At 40.7% G+C, this 12,275-nt stretch overlaps 1 long non-coding RNA gene across 1 annotated transcript; it reads right to left on the minus strand.

Annotated features, from left to right (window-relative positions):
- Positions 1-4,043: 4,043 nt before the first annotated feature.
- LOC115249860 (uncharacterized) lies at positions 4,044-5,177 on the minus strand. Its single transcript, XR_003888487.1, has 3 exons — positions 5,135-5,177; positions 4,294-4,422; positions 4,044-4,169 (listed from the first exon to the last, which is right to left on the minus strand). It is a non-coding gene; the product is annotated as an uncharacterized lncRNA (long non-coding RNA).
- Between the last annotated feature and the right edge of the window lie 7,098 nt (positions 5,178-12,275).

Raw genomic sequence — 12,275 nt, forward strand, 5'->3', positions numbered from 1 at the left:
CCTCCCATTTCCCACCACCTCCACCGAGTCCAGGGGACATGCCAGGACAGAGCTGGCCCTCCTCTCCAGTCTGTCCATCCTCCTCCTGTCCCTGTCCGTGATGCTACTGGACCAGCAGACTATCCCATAGAAGATGGCTGATCCCACCACAGAGTCATAGAAAGTCCTCAGGAGGGGTCCCTGCACTCCAAAAGACCTCAGCCTCCTGAGCAGGAACAGTCTGCTACTGCCCTTCTTGACAAGGGCGTCTGTGTTGTGTGTCCACTCCAGGTTGTTGTTTAGGTGAACAACCAGGTACTTGTACGACTCCACCACGTCCACATCCGTTCCCAGGATGTTCACTGGTGCAGGCGGGGGGTTGTTACGCCTGCGGAAATCCACCACCAGCTCCTTGGTTTTGCCAGCGTTGATCTGGAGGTTGTTCCACAGGCTCCAGTCCACAAAGCCCTGAATAAGTTCCCTGTACTCCGTATCGTCCCCATCAGTGATGAGGCCGACAGCAGCAGAGTCGTCAGAGAACTTCTGGAGGTGACATGAAGATGTACTGTATGAGAAGCCGATCTGACTGGGAGCCCTTCACCCTCACAAACTGTGTGTGAGGTAGTCCAGAATCCACGTCGTGAGGTGGTGATCCACCCCAGCTACCTGCAGTTTGTCCCCCAGCAGCCTGGGCTGGATGGTGCTGAACGCACTGGAGAAATCAAAAAACATGATCCTCACAGTGCTTCTAGCCTTCTCCAGGTGAGCGAGGGAGGTGTGGAGGAGGTAGATGACGGCATCGTCCACCCCGATGCTCGGCTGGTAGGCGAACTGCAACGGGTCCATGAAGGAGCTCACCAGTGGGTGCAGGTGATCGAGGATGAGCCTCTCCAGCGTCTTCATCAGATGAGACGTCAGAGCCACCGGCCTGTAGCTGTTGAGCTCCTTGGGGTGCGGTGTCTTCGGCACTGGGACGATGCAGGACGTCTTCCACAGCTGTGGCACTCTCCCCAGCCTCAGGCTCAGGTTGAACATGTGACTGGAGATCCCACACAGCTGGTCTGCGCAGGACAAAATATATTACTTACCACATTCTGCTGCTAGCAGGTAGATCCACAAAACCAAAAGACCTCTCTTCACGTTCCTGTGGCTGATATTCTCCCAAGTATTAAGATTAAGATGTACTTTATTCATCCCCGTAGGGAAATTGAATTGTAGTAGCAACCTATACAAAGTATAGAAACAGAATAAATAAATACAGATAAGATTAGAACGTTATAAGCATATATTATAAGCATGCATATTATATATATATTAAGATTAAGATTAAGATTAAGATGGACTTTATTCATCCCCGTGGGGAAATTGAATTATAGTAGCAGCGAATGCAGAGTAAAGAGACAGAAAAAAATAAATACAGATAGATTAGAATGTTATAAGCATATATACAGCATATATTATAAGCATATATATAATATATACATAATATAATATATACATATTATAAGCATATATACATAAATATAGAATAAATTAGAAATAAAATTACAACATAAACATTACACAATTATTGTTGAGTTGGTTTGAGTGAATTGTACAGTTTAATGGCGGACGGCAGGAATGACTTCCTGTACCGTTCCTTGGAGCAGCGAGGCTGCAGGAGTCTGTTGCTGAAGCTGCTCCTCAGTTTGTCCACTGTGTTATGGAGGGGGTGGGAGGGACTGTCCATGATTGTCCGCAGTTTCAACACCATCCTGTCCCTCACCACCTCGTCCAAGTTATCAAGTCTACAGCCAACAACAGACCCTGCCTTTTTGATGAGTTTGTTGAGTCTGTTGGCATCCTTTGCTTTAATGCCTGCACCCCAGCACACTGCAGCAAAGAAGATGGTGCTAGCCATGACAGACTGGTAGAACATCTGGAGCATCCTGATATATATATATGTATATATATATGTATATACACTCACCGGCCACTTTATTAGGTACACCATGCTAGTAACGGGTTGGACCCCCTTTTGCCTTCAGAACTGCCTCAATTCTTCGTGGCATAGATTCAACAAGGTGCTGGAAGCATTCCTCAGAGAGTTTGGTCCATATTGACATGATGGCATCACACAGTTGCCGCAGATTTGTCGGCTGCACATCCATGATGCGAATCTCCCGTTCCACCACATCCCAAAGATGCTCTATTGGATTGAGATCTGGTGACTGTGGAGGCCATTTGAGTACAGTGAACTCATTGTCATGTTCAAGAAACCAGTCTGAGATGATTCCAGCTTTATGACATGGCGCATTATCCTGCTGAAAGTAGCCATCAGAAGTTGGGTACATTGTGGTCATAAAGGGATGGACATGGTCAGCAACAATACTCAGGTAGGCTGTGGCGTTGCAACGATGCTCAATTGGTACCAAGGGGCCCAAAGAGTGCCAAGAAAATATTCCCCACACCATTACACCACCACCACCAGCCTGAACCGTTGATACAAGGCAGGATGGATCCATGCTTTCATGTTGTAGACGCCAAATTCTGACCCTACCATCCGAATGTTGCAGCAGAAATCGAGACTCATCAGACCAGGCAACGTTTTTCCAATCTTCTATTGTCCAATTTCGATGAGCTTGTGCAAATTGTAGCCTCAGTTTCCTGTTCTTAGCTGAAAGGAGTGGCACCCGGTGTGGTCTTCTGCTGCTGTAGCCCATCTGCCTCAAAGTTCGACGTACTGTGCGTTCAGAGATGCTCTTCTGCCTACCTTGGTTGAAACGGGTGGTTATTTGAGTCACTGTTGCCTTTCTATCAGCTCGAACCAGTCTGGCCATTCTCCTCTGACCTCTGGCATCAACAAGGCATTTCCGCCCACAGAACTGCCGCTCACTGGATATTTTTTCTTTTTCGGACCATTCTCTGTAAACCCTAGAGATGGTTGTGTGTGAAAATCCCAGTAGATCAGCAGTTTCTGAAATACTAAGACCAGCCCTTCTGGCACCAACAACCATGCCACGTTCAAAGTCACTCAAATCACCTTTCTTCCCCATACTGATGCTCGGTTTGAACTGCAGGAGATTGTCTTGACCATGTCTACATGTCTAAATGCACTGAGTTGCCGCCATGTGATTGGCTGATTAGAAATTAAGTGTTAAAGAGCAGTTGGACAGGTGTACCTAATAAAGTGGCCGGTGAGTGTATATATGTATATATATATATATATGCATATATATATATATATACACACACACACACACACACACATTTATACACACACACATATGTATACATATATATAATATATACATATAAGCATTATAAGCATATATACATAAATATAGAAATAAAAATTACATACATTACAGTGAAATAAAATTACAACATAAACATTACAGTTATTGTTATTGGCTGGGTTAGGATGAGTTATACAGTTTGATGGCGGACGGCAGGAATGACTTCCTGTACCGTTCCTTGGAGCAGCGAGGCTGCAGGAGTCTGTTGCTGAAGCTGCTTCTCAGTTTGTCCACTGTGTTATGGAGGGGGTGGGAGGGACTGTCCAGGATTGTCCGCAGTTTCAACACCATCCTGTCCCTCACCACCTTGTCCAAGTTGTCAAGTCTACAGCCAACAACAGACCCTGCCTTTTTAATCAGTTTGTTGAGTATATAGACTTTAGCTAATTCTCCAGGACGGCAAGAATATTTGTCATCGAAGTTCTCGGCTTGTTCTCAACAGGTCAGTGTCGTATCCACAGTGGTGGGGAAATGAAGGGTGTGTCAAAAAGAACATGCACTTTACCAGCAGATGTTAATGTTCATTGTTCAATTGTCAAGAGAGCTGCCCTTTCGTAAGTTTCTTCTTTTCCTTTTGTCAACGGGACAACCCCAGTGCCCCCTCCTGGACACTGGGGGTCTTACAGGTCCCCAGTGGAGTGACGGGTTGTGCCTGGGTGCTGCCTATTAAATGGCACAGTCCCCGTCTCTCTGTCTCTCTCAGCGGGACGTCCCGGCTGCTGGCTGTGCTGACAGTCTCCGCTTCTATTCTGTTATTTCCCTGGACATTCCTCCAAGCCATCGAAAATAAAATCCTCTTCAATTAATCTTTGAGTCTTGTAATGCTTTCCATTCTTAGGTTTTCTTTCTCAGTTTCTCTCTTGCTTTCTGGAATTCTCTTTTTCATTCTTCTTTTGATCTTCTTCTCATTGTCTGTGGTGAAATGAAATGGAAGCACAATTAATAGATGCTGTCAGGTGTAAGCCTTCAGAAACTTGTTGATCTGTTCATAACAATAGACTGACATAAATGTTTCAACAAAAGTAGTGAAACATACGTTTGAGCACCACTGCTGTTGTGCAGATTAGAAGAAAAACACATGAAAATGTAACAATGCTCAAAGTTTTCCAAAATGTCCAATCAACAGTTGCCTAAAGAATTTCTCTTCCATCAAGTGTGTTTCCATCTGAAATGAAAGGGAAAATCCATCATTATTAATTAAAACACAGTAATAAAAATAATAATTATGACTGTAAACTAATAATGTTGATGCTGACAAATGTAGCTGACACAATTTACACTATTGAAGCAGTTACATTTGTTATTTTCACACAGCTCTAGTCCAGTATTTCTCAAATCAGATGTTTCAAAACACCTCAATCATTTGAAAATTGAACACAAAGTTAAATTTCTAGCCTGTATTGTTTTGACTCAATAACCACTAATAATAATAATAATAATAATAATAATAATAATAATAATAAGAGAATTCTGTGCCAAAACCATAGAAAGGTGAGCGCTGAGGGTGCTGCAGCGCCCCCTGCTGGCAGAGAGTGATTCTGTACATTCCACTGCCTGTACCAAATTGTAACTCTGTAGTAGCTCGTTTCTTTCTGGAAACATATGAAGCACGTTAAATGTTGTTAATTAAATGGGAAGAAAAAAAAACTGTGTTGAGACCGAAAAATCTCTAAAATAAGTTTCAACAGCATCGAAACAGCCAGAAAAGACCAGAGAATCACCAGGAACGTTTCAGAGCTTCTTCATGAGGGACTTTTACCAGAGTGCCCAACACACCAGAACCCCCCCAGCAACAATAAGATCCCACTGGCCTGTGTGCAGCCTGGATCATGACTCAATAACAATCATGCAGCAGCATGTAAATGTAAAGTTCTCACCCCACATGACAGTGATGTTTCTGTCTTCTGTTTGGACAACACAGCCATAGATGTTGGTGTGGATCAGGGGGACCTCAGCTGTCAGGATGAGGATCACTGATCCATCCCCAGAAGGCAACGGGCCAGTTACAGTGATCCAGTTTGCCTTGGGGGCCCCGTCTTCAGTCAGAGACACTGAACGCACTGATTTGTCAGTACTGGTGACGTGGCACTTCAGCAATGCCTTGGTTCTGTCAACAGGGTTGGCAAACACACGGAGATCTGCAGGAGGATAGAAAAGGTGATGATCAGGGTTGTCTGTTGTCACTCTTTGAACAGGGAACCAGCAGTGATGAGCAGCTCACTCTTCCTCTCAACATAGTTTTAGCTCATAACCAACACCAGGCTCCTTCAGCTACCTTTACCAGACTGAACTGCTTCTGTCCTCATCTGAGCTCCATCAGCAGATTCAACACTGACAGGAGGAAATCACTGAGGTCACCATGACAACGAAACAGGATGTGGCTTCATTTGGCTTTACAAGCTGCTGTTGTTATTCTCTCTGTTACCCCACGTGTGTGTGTGTGTGTGTGTGTGTGTGTGTGTGTGTGTTCACCTGTTCTTTTTTCTGCTTCCCTTAATTTGATCTGATGGATCATTTCTGGACATTCTTCATTGATGAAGTGTCCAAAGAAATGGTTCCGAGCCTCACGGTTGTTCCACGAATCTTTAATCATTTCTGCAGAAGGAGACAGGGCTTTCCATTTCTGAGCTCCAGCATCAAACTGAATGAAACCCTCTCCATTCACTGCCCAGTTGTCAAAAGCAGATTCAAGCCTCTCGTCTGACGTGATGCAGCCACGCCGCCGTTGAACATCTACAAGGATTGTTTTTTCTCTTTAGTTAAAGGTTTTAATTCCTCTTAGATGTGTTACAAAGCAAATGTGCTACAAACTTACTCTGTGTGTGATTGGTGAATTTAGAAATCGCTTTGAGAGCATCAAAAACATCATAACATGCTGGTCTGCAGGTCCCAGGTAAGTTGTGGGATTCCAGGACGGGTTTGAAGTGTTCTTGTTGTGTCCCACTGTCACAGTGAGAGATCACAACTCCATCAAACTCTGTAACTTGTTCAAAATGGAGCCCAGATCCAGGCTGAACACGTCCTGTAGACAAGAACTCAAGAGAATGGGAACCTGAAACACACAAACAAATGGAGTTCTTGCATCAAAAGGTTCTGACAGGAACACAGGAAACTGTGTTTTAATGTCAAATTAGGAAAAAGGAAGAAGTTGAAACAATAACAAAGCACAAACTGAAAGGAAAAAGGCAGGAGCAATAGGAGAGAGAAAGGAAAGGGAATGAGGTAGAGGAGCGCAGCGGCAGTGTTCTTGGGTAGATCCAGATAACGAAGACAAGAATCTCTGGCTGAAGATAGTGTGGTTATCAGGAGCAACGTTGGGAGTTTATAATCCACGTCGGCGTCTCGCCTGGGAGGAGGATCCTAATTTCAAATCCACTGGCTCTCAGCCACTCAGAGTTCGGGATTCTGTCTTTGCAGGATTACACCTGGTTGGAAACTACGACACCCGTTGTTTAAATTTGGTGCCCTTCTTGAGGGTCTCACTCAGGCTTTGTAGGCCACACGGGTACCAAACAATCAGAAGAAATATCAGGCTGAATAAATGCTTTTTTATGCTTGCTTCCTGATCTACACTCAACAGTCGATTGCAGTAATAAGCTGAAACAACCACCAGTTTAAAAAAGAAGAAAAGGAAGATCATGAACTATTACACCTAATAAAGCAGCTTCTCCGGGTCTCCAGAGCAAACCAGAAAATGTTCTCTTTTTTGTACGTTTCCTGTCTTTAGCCAGTATTTTATTATTAATATTTAAACGTGGTTGTGGATCATGGATCAGTCAGTCTTAAATCTTTGGATGTCCATGGAACTTCTCTCGGGAATCTGTTCAAGTGTTTGACGCAAAGAGCGCGACAAGAAAGGCGCGTGTTTCCAACGCTGCAGTTCGGTTCGGAGCCTGAGGTTCTCGATGAGTGTAACACGTGGTGACCAAAATAAACTTGATTCAATAAACTTGACAAATTTTGCGCGGCGTCTAACAACCCTGTAAATCCAAACTTTCGCCATTACAGTTGTGTCACCTACCACATTCTGCTGCTGGCAGCAAAACCCAGTAAAGCAAAAGACAGAACTTCATCTTCCTGCAGTTGCGTTTCCCAAATAAAAGTCCATAATTATTTGCTGTCGATGTTATTGTTGTTGTGCATCCAAAAGAGGAGAAAAGATGAAGTTGTCTCTCCAGCGCTGGGGAACCAAACGTCTTCAGAACACCGTCACGATTTTTTTTATCTGTACGATCGTTAATTTTTGAATTTTTTATCACGCAGTAAACACCGGAAGTGGGTGTAATAGTTGGATCCCGCCTTACTTTTATTTTACCGAGACGTGAAATGTTCTTCATAAACTTGAGTGACGAACAATTAACAAGTATAAATTTGTAGGGTTGTTGTTGTTTGTTTGTTTTTTGTTTTGCCTTAATTGAAGTGATAAATGTTCCATCGTTGAACAAAGTTATAATTCTGTTCCTCTGAGCTACATTCTTGCTGCTTTAGCCTGGCTGCCTGCTCTTCACTGGTTGAAATATGTTCTATATTGACATTTTAATTCCGTACTAGTTTAACATCCCCTGTTCCTTCTGTAACTGCTCCATCTTCTCTCTGGAAGGCTGAGCTGCTGGTCTGTGTTTTCTCAGGGGAGATCTTGGTCAGACATCATCAGCCTCCACAACGAGCAGATAGCAGTTATTACTAAACAGATACTGGAGGTCCTACAGAATAGCGTCTGGAATGTCATAAAACATCTGAAGGTGACTGTTTGATTTGATTTTGCATGAGAACTTGTTACTACTGGTTTTTAATGAGTAGCATTAAATGGCGCTTTTGTTGTTATTGTCCTGAAAATAGAACTACTAAATCCTATTCTGCAGGAAACCCTGATACTGATTCTTCTTCTAAGTTTGACAACAATGCATTTATGTCTTCTCACTGAATGTATTATAAAAGGTGATGTCTGTAGTTTAGAGACATGTTGAGATGTTAAAGATCTTTTAGGATCATTTAAGATCTTGAAAGTATTTGAGTTTTCACATGTTACCAAACAAATTTAGTAGAATGTGACAATAATAATACGAAGGTGACATGAAAATATAGTCACTGAAGTTTCTGTGGATGCTTTTTTGAAAAGCCATAAAAGTCATTATTACCTGGGTGAACAATAATTTATTAATCTGGCAGCTCTCTGATAGGCCAATAAATTAGTTTTATAAACGGACTAGATCATTTCTGTCCGATGTCTTTCTTTTTCATCTTCGTTGCATGTGTTTTTAAAGGAACACACTTTAGACTAATTCAGTATACTGATGCAAATCACTCGAGCCTTATTTTTGTGAAAGATCAAAAAACAATCTACATGAAAATTGTTACAAAAATATACATATATATTATTTCTTACTAATAAATGTTTATGTATAAAAATAAGTCTAATCAAGTTGTTCTTTATAATCTGGAGTAAATAAAAATTCTGCCTCTTGATATAAAATATAAACTATTCTTCTAATGAAGGAAGTAAAAATAAGACAATCTTAGTATAAAGACATTTAATACAGTAAAAGAAGATCTTAACAAGTATGTACATTTATTTTGATATTCAATTTCATTAAATTAAAATTAATCGTTTATTGACAACATTCTTGGTGCCACATGACATCATCAAAGAACATGAGTTACATTTGATCATCAGTCTCTCAAAGAAATACATTAATGTTTAAGTAAACGGTTCACTAAACAGTAGTTTGGTGGTCATGTTACATTAACATAGAAATAGTTATTTGTGTAATGCTTTATAATGTCTAAATAGGAAACCAAAGTGCTTACATAATAGATAAAAGGTCACAGGGAAAAGAACATAATAAAAAGTTTCTTTAGCTTTTTACACCTGATCACTGTTGTGACTTCACCTGTATGTTCTGTTTAATGTACTGCTCTGTTTGAAAGTGTCGTAAATGTGAACGTTAAAGCCGGTTCACTGCACATGTTTGTGTTTTGATCCCCTGCTCAGTTGTATTACACGGGGCAACTTTAATATGGAGAATAAAAATATTCCTGATCATAGCATTTGTCTCTCGTCCAATCTTGACAAATATTCATTCTTCTGGTTATCCATCAGTTCATCACCCCTTAAAGATACTGGTGGTTGTTCTTCATCACTTGAAACAATCCACTTCTTGACTATTGTGAAACACAAATGGAGGCACAAATAATACATGTTGGCAGATATTTCATTACAAACATTGATCTGATCATAAAGCTAATTATTGAAACATTAATACCAAAATATCAGCTGACAGACTGATGAGTGTTTCAACAAAAGTAGTGAGACTTACAGTTGAGCATCCGTGCTGTTGCACAGATTAAAAGAACACATGAAACCAAAATGGGAGCCCAGAATGTCCAATTAACACCAGCAAGTGTTTTTCCATCTGAAACAAAAGGGAAATTATGGCAATAACAATAAAATACACTAGGTTTAAAACCTTGCATTATTCTGTATCATATGTTCCTGAACTTTTTTACCAGTTATATTTACAATTGGGCCCAGAAACAATCTATAGATCTGTACATTGGTGAGACTAAACAACCACTGTACAGATGCAACGCCAACTCCTCAGGTCAGGATTTGGCCATCCAGCTACACCCAAAAGATAAGGGACACTGATTTGAAGAAAGCAAAGCAAAGCAAATTACCACTGACCCTCATGAGCATCAACAATAACGCTCAGTGACTCAGCACAGCACAACTGTGGGATTCCCACTAGTTCATTTACAATTGAAGAAGCCTCTCAGATAAGAGGTGAAAACAAAGTTCAGGTGAACTTCCTTGAGCCAAGAATTCTTTTTGACCTGGATGATTGAGAACATTCATCAACCATTTCTCAAAATGCAGACCCATTAGTCCTTGCTTCCTCGCGCTTGTGAAACATCCTCAATCAAGCACTGTTCCAGCACTAAGTTTGCAAGCTACCAAGTACATTCCAATCTCCCGTAAGTGTCCTTGTTCTACCCCTTTGATCAAATATGCATCACATGTGACTTGTCTGGACTCAACTGCTTCCAGATTCAAATGACAAACATGAAATGAATCAATCCGATTAATGTCCAGTTGTGTTTCATCCCTTGAATAATAGGCATATATGCAGCCTGTATTGCTTTGACTGGCCAAATTAAAATTGTTTTTTTCAAAATGGGTAAAACACAAATGAACTAAAAGAGTCAGTGGTCATTTCATGAAACATCCTGGGAGAACTTCCAAACTGCACTGATAAAGTTGCGATCCCAGGGGATTGGAACCCACAACCTTGTTGCTGTGATGAGACAATGTTAACCACCTCATCTAATCAGACATTTCCTCATGTAAATGAAAATAAACATTATCACACAAGCTCTTAAAATTAAAACTCATTTATTGCAGGAAGTAAAAACATACAATATTTACAAACATTTAATAATGGAAAAAATAGAAACTCTTAAGGACTTCACACATCAGGTCCTGCAAGTTAGTTACAAACACTGTTAAACACTTTACTATTTTACACACAATATTAGTCGACCAGTTTCACATGAATTTGTTAGATTCTTCAAGGAAGAACTTCAGAGTTAAATTTCAACACCAAGGATGTAACTAAAACCAGTCTTTCAGAAACAGAAATAAAGTCATCAAACATTCAACAACATAAAAGATTTTTACAATGTCGAAATAAGTAACCAGTGTTTTACATAAAATAAATAAAGATGATGCAAACAAAATAAAGGAGAGATGAATGAGTAAATAACACAAAAATAAATGAAACCAGACATAATGTGACAGCATTACGAGGTGTTTAAAGGCAGTTTTGAAAGATGAGTGTTAAGCTCTGATTTAAGAAGTTCAAGATCATTATTACTGAATTTAGGGTCAAAGTGCTAAAGTTTTCCATAGTTTGGCTTCTTGGCTTCTTAAAAAAGATGACAGTCAGTGAAGGTTAGACCCGTGTCAGCAGCATTAGTCCCAAAGCTCTGCTACTGGATGACAACACAGTCCAAATATTACAGTACATGTGACTTTGGATCCTCTGTTCAGGTCAACACGTTTCTATAGACGTGCACTTTCAGCATGAAGAGTAAAACATCCTGGATCATTGATGTGGAAAAAATCCATCTTCCCCCAGTTATTCTTCAATGGACTCGTGAGAAAAGTTTCCTCATCACTTTTTCCTCTCTTGTGCCTATGAAGAAATAAAATGAAGGAACAATTAATAGATGCTGACAGGTGTATTTCACAAGAAACATCATTAACAATCTATTAATGCAGGGCCACAATAGTAAAATATCAGCTCACAGACTGACTTGAAAGTTACAATCAAAGAAGTGAGACTTACACAAAAGAGTCATTACGGAGATTAAACAACAAACAAAGATGATGCCGATAATAATCCAAAACTTCATCGGGACACCTGCATAAAGGATGTGTTGTCCATCAAGTGTGTTTCCATCTGCTCATAAAAGAGTATAAACAACAAAAACATGATTATTGTAATCACCAAACTGGCCATACTTTACTCTATGCAGCATGTCGTCATGTGTTATTGTAATAAACTTATTTTTAATATTTTGAAAGCTGTGCTCCGAATAACAGAAAGTGTAACTGACTCTATTTAGAGTATTTCAACTGTTAAATTTATTAACTGTCTGGACCAACGTGACATGCCGACAGTTGTCTGAGGCCTGGACACAGACTGAAGCTCAACGTTGCGCACTGATAATTCTGTGCCAAGACGATAGAAAGGTGGGTGCTGAGCTGCTGCAGCGCCCCCTGCTGGCAGAGGGTGGTTCTGTGCATTCCACTGCCTGCACCAAATTGTAACTCTGTAGTAGCTCTTTTATTATTGGAAACATGTGAAGCACGTTAAATGGTGTTAATTAAATGGGCAAAAAACTTGTGGCGAGACATAAAAAAATTCTCAAATAAGTTTTAACAGTGTCGAAACAGCCGTTTCTGACAGAGTTAATGACCAACACTGCTGTAATCTCAGCCAGAAAAGATCCAAA

This window comes from Takifugu rubripes, chromosome 5, assembly GCF_901000725.2.
Source record: "Takifugu rubripes chromosome 5, fTakRub1.2, whole genome shotgun sequence".
Taxonomy (NCBI): Eukaryota; Metazoa; Chordata; class Actinopteri; order Tetraodontiformes; family Tetraodontidae; genus Takifugu; species Takifugu rubripes.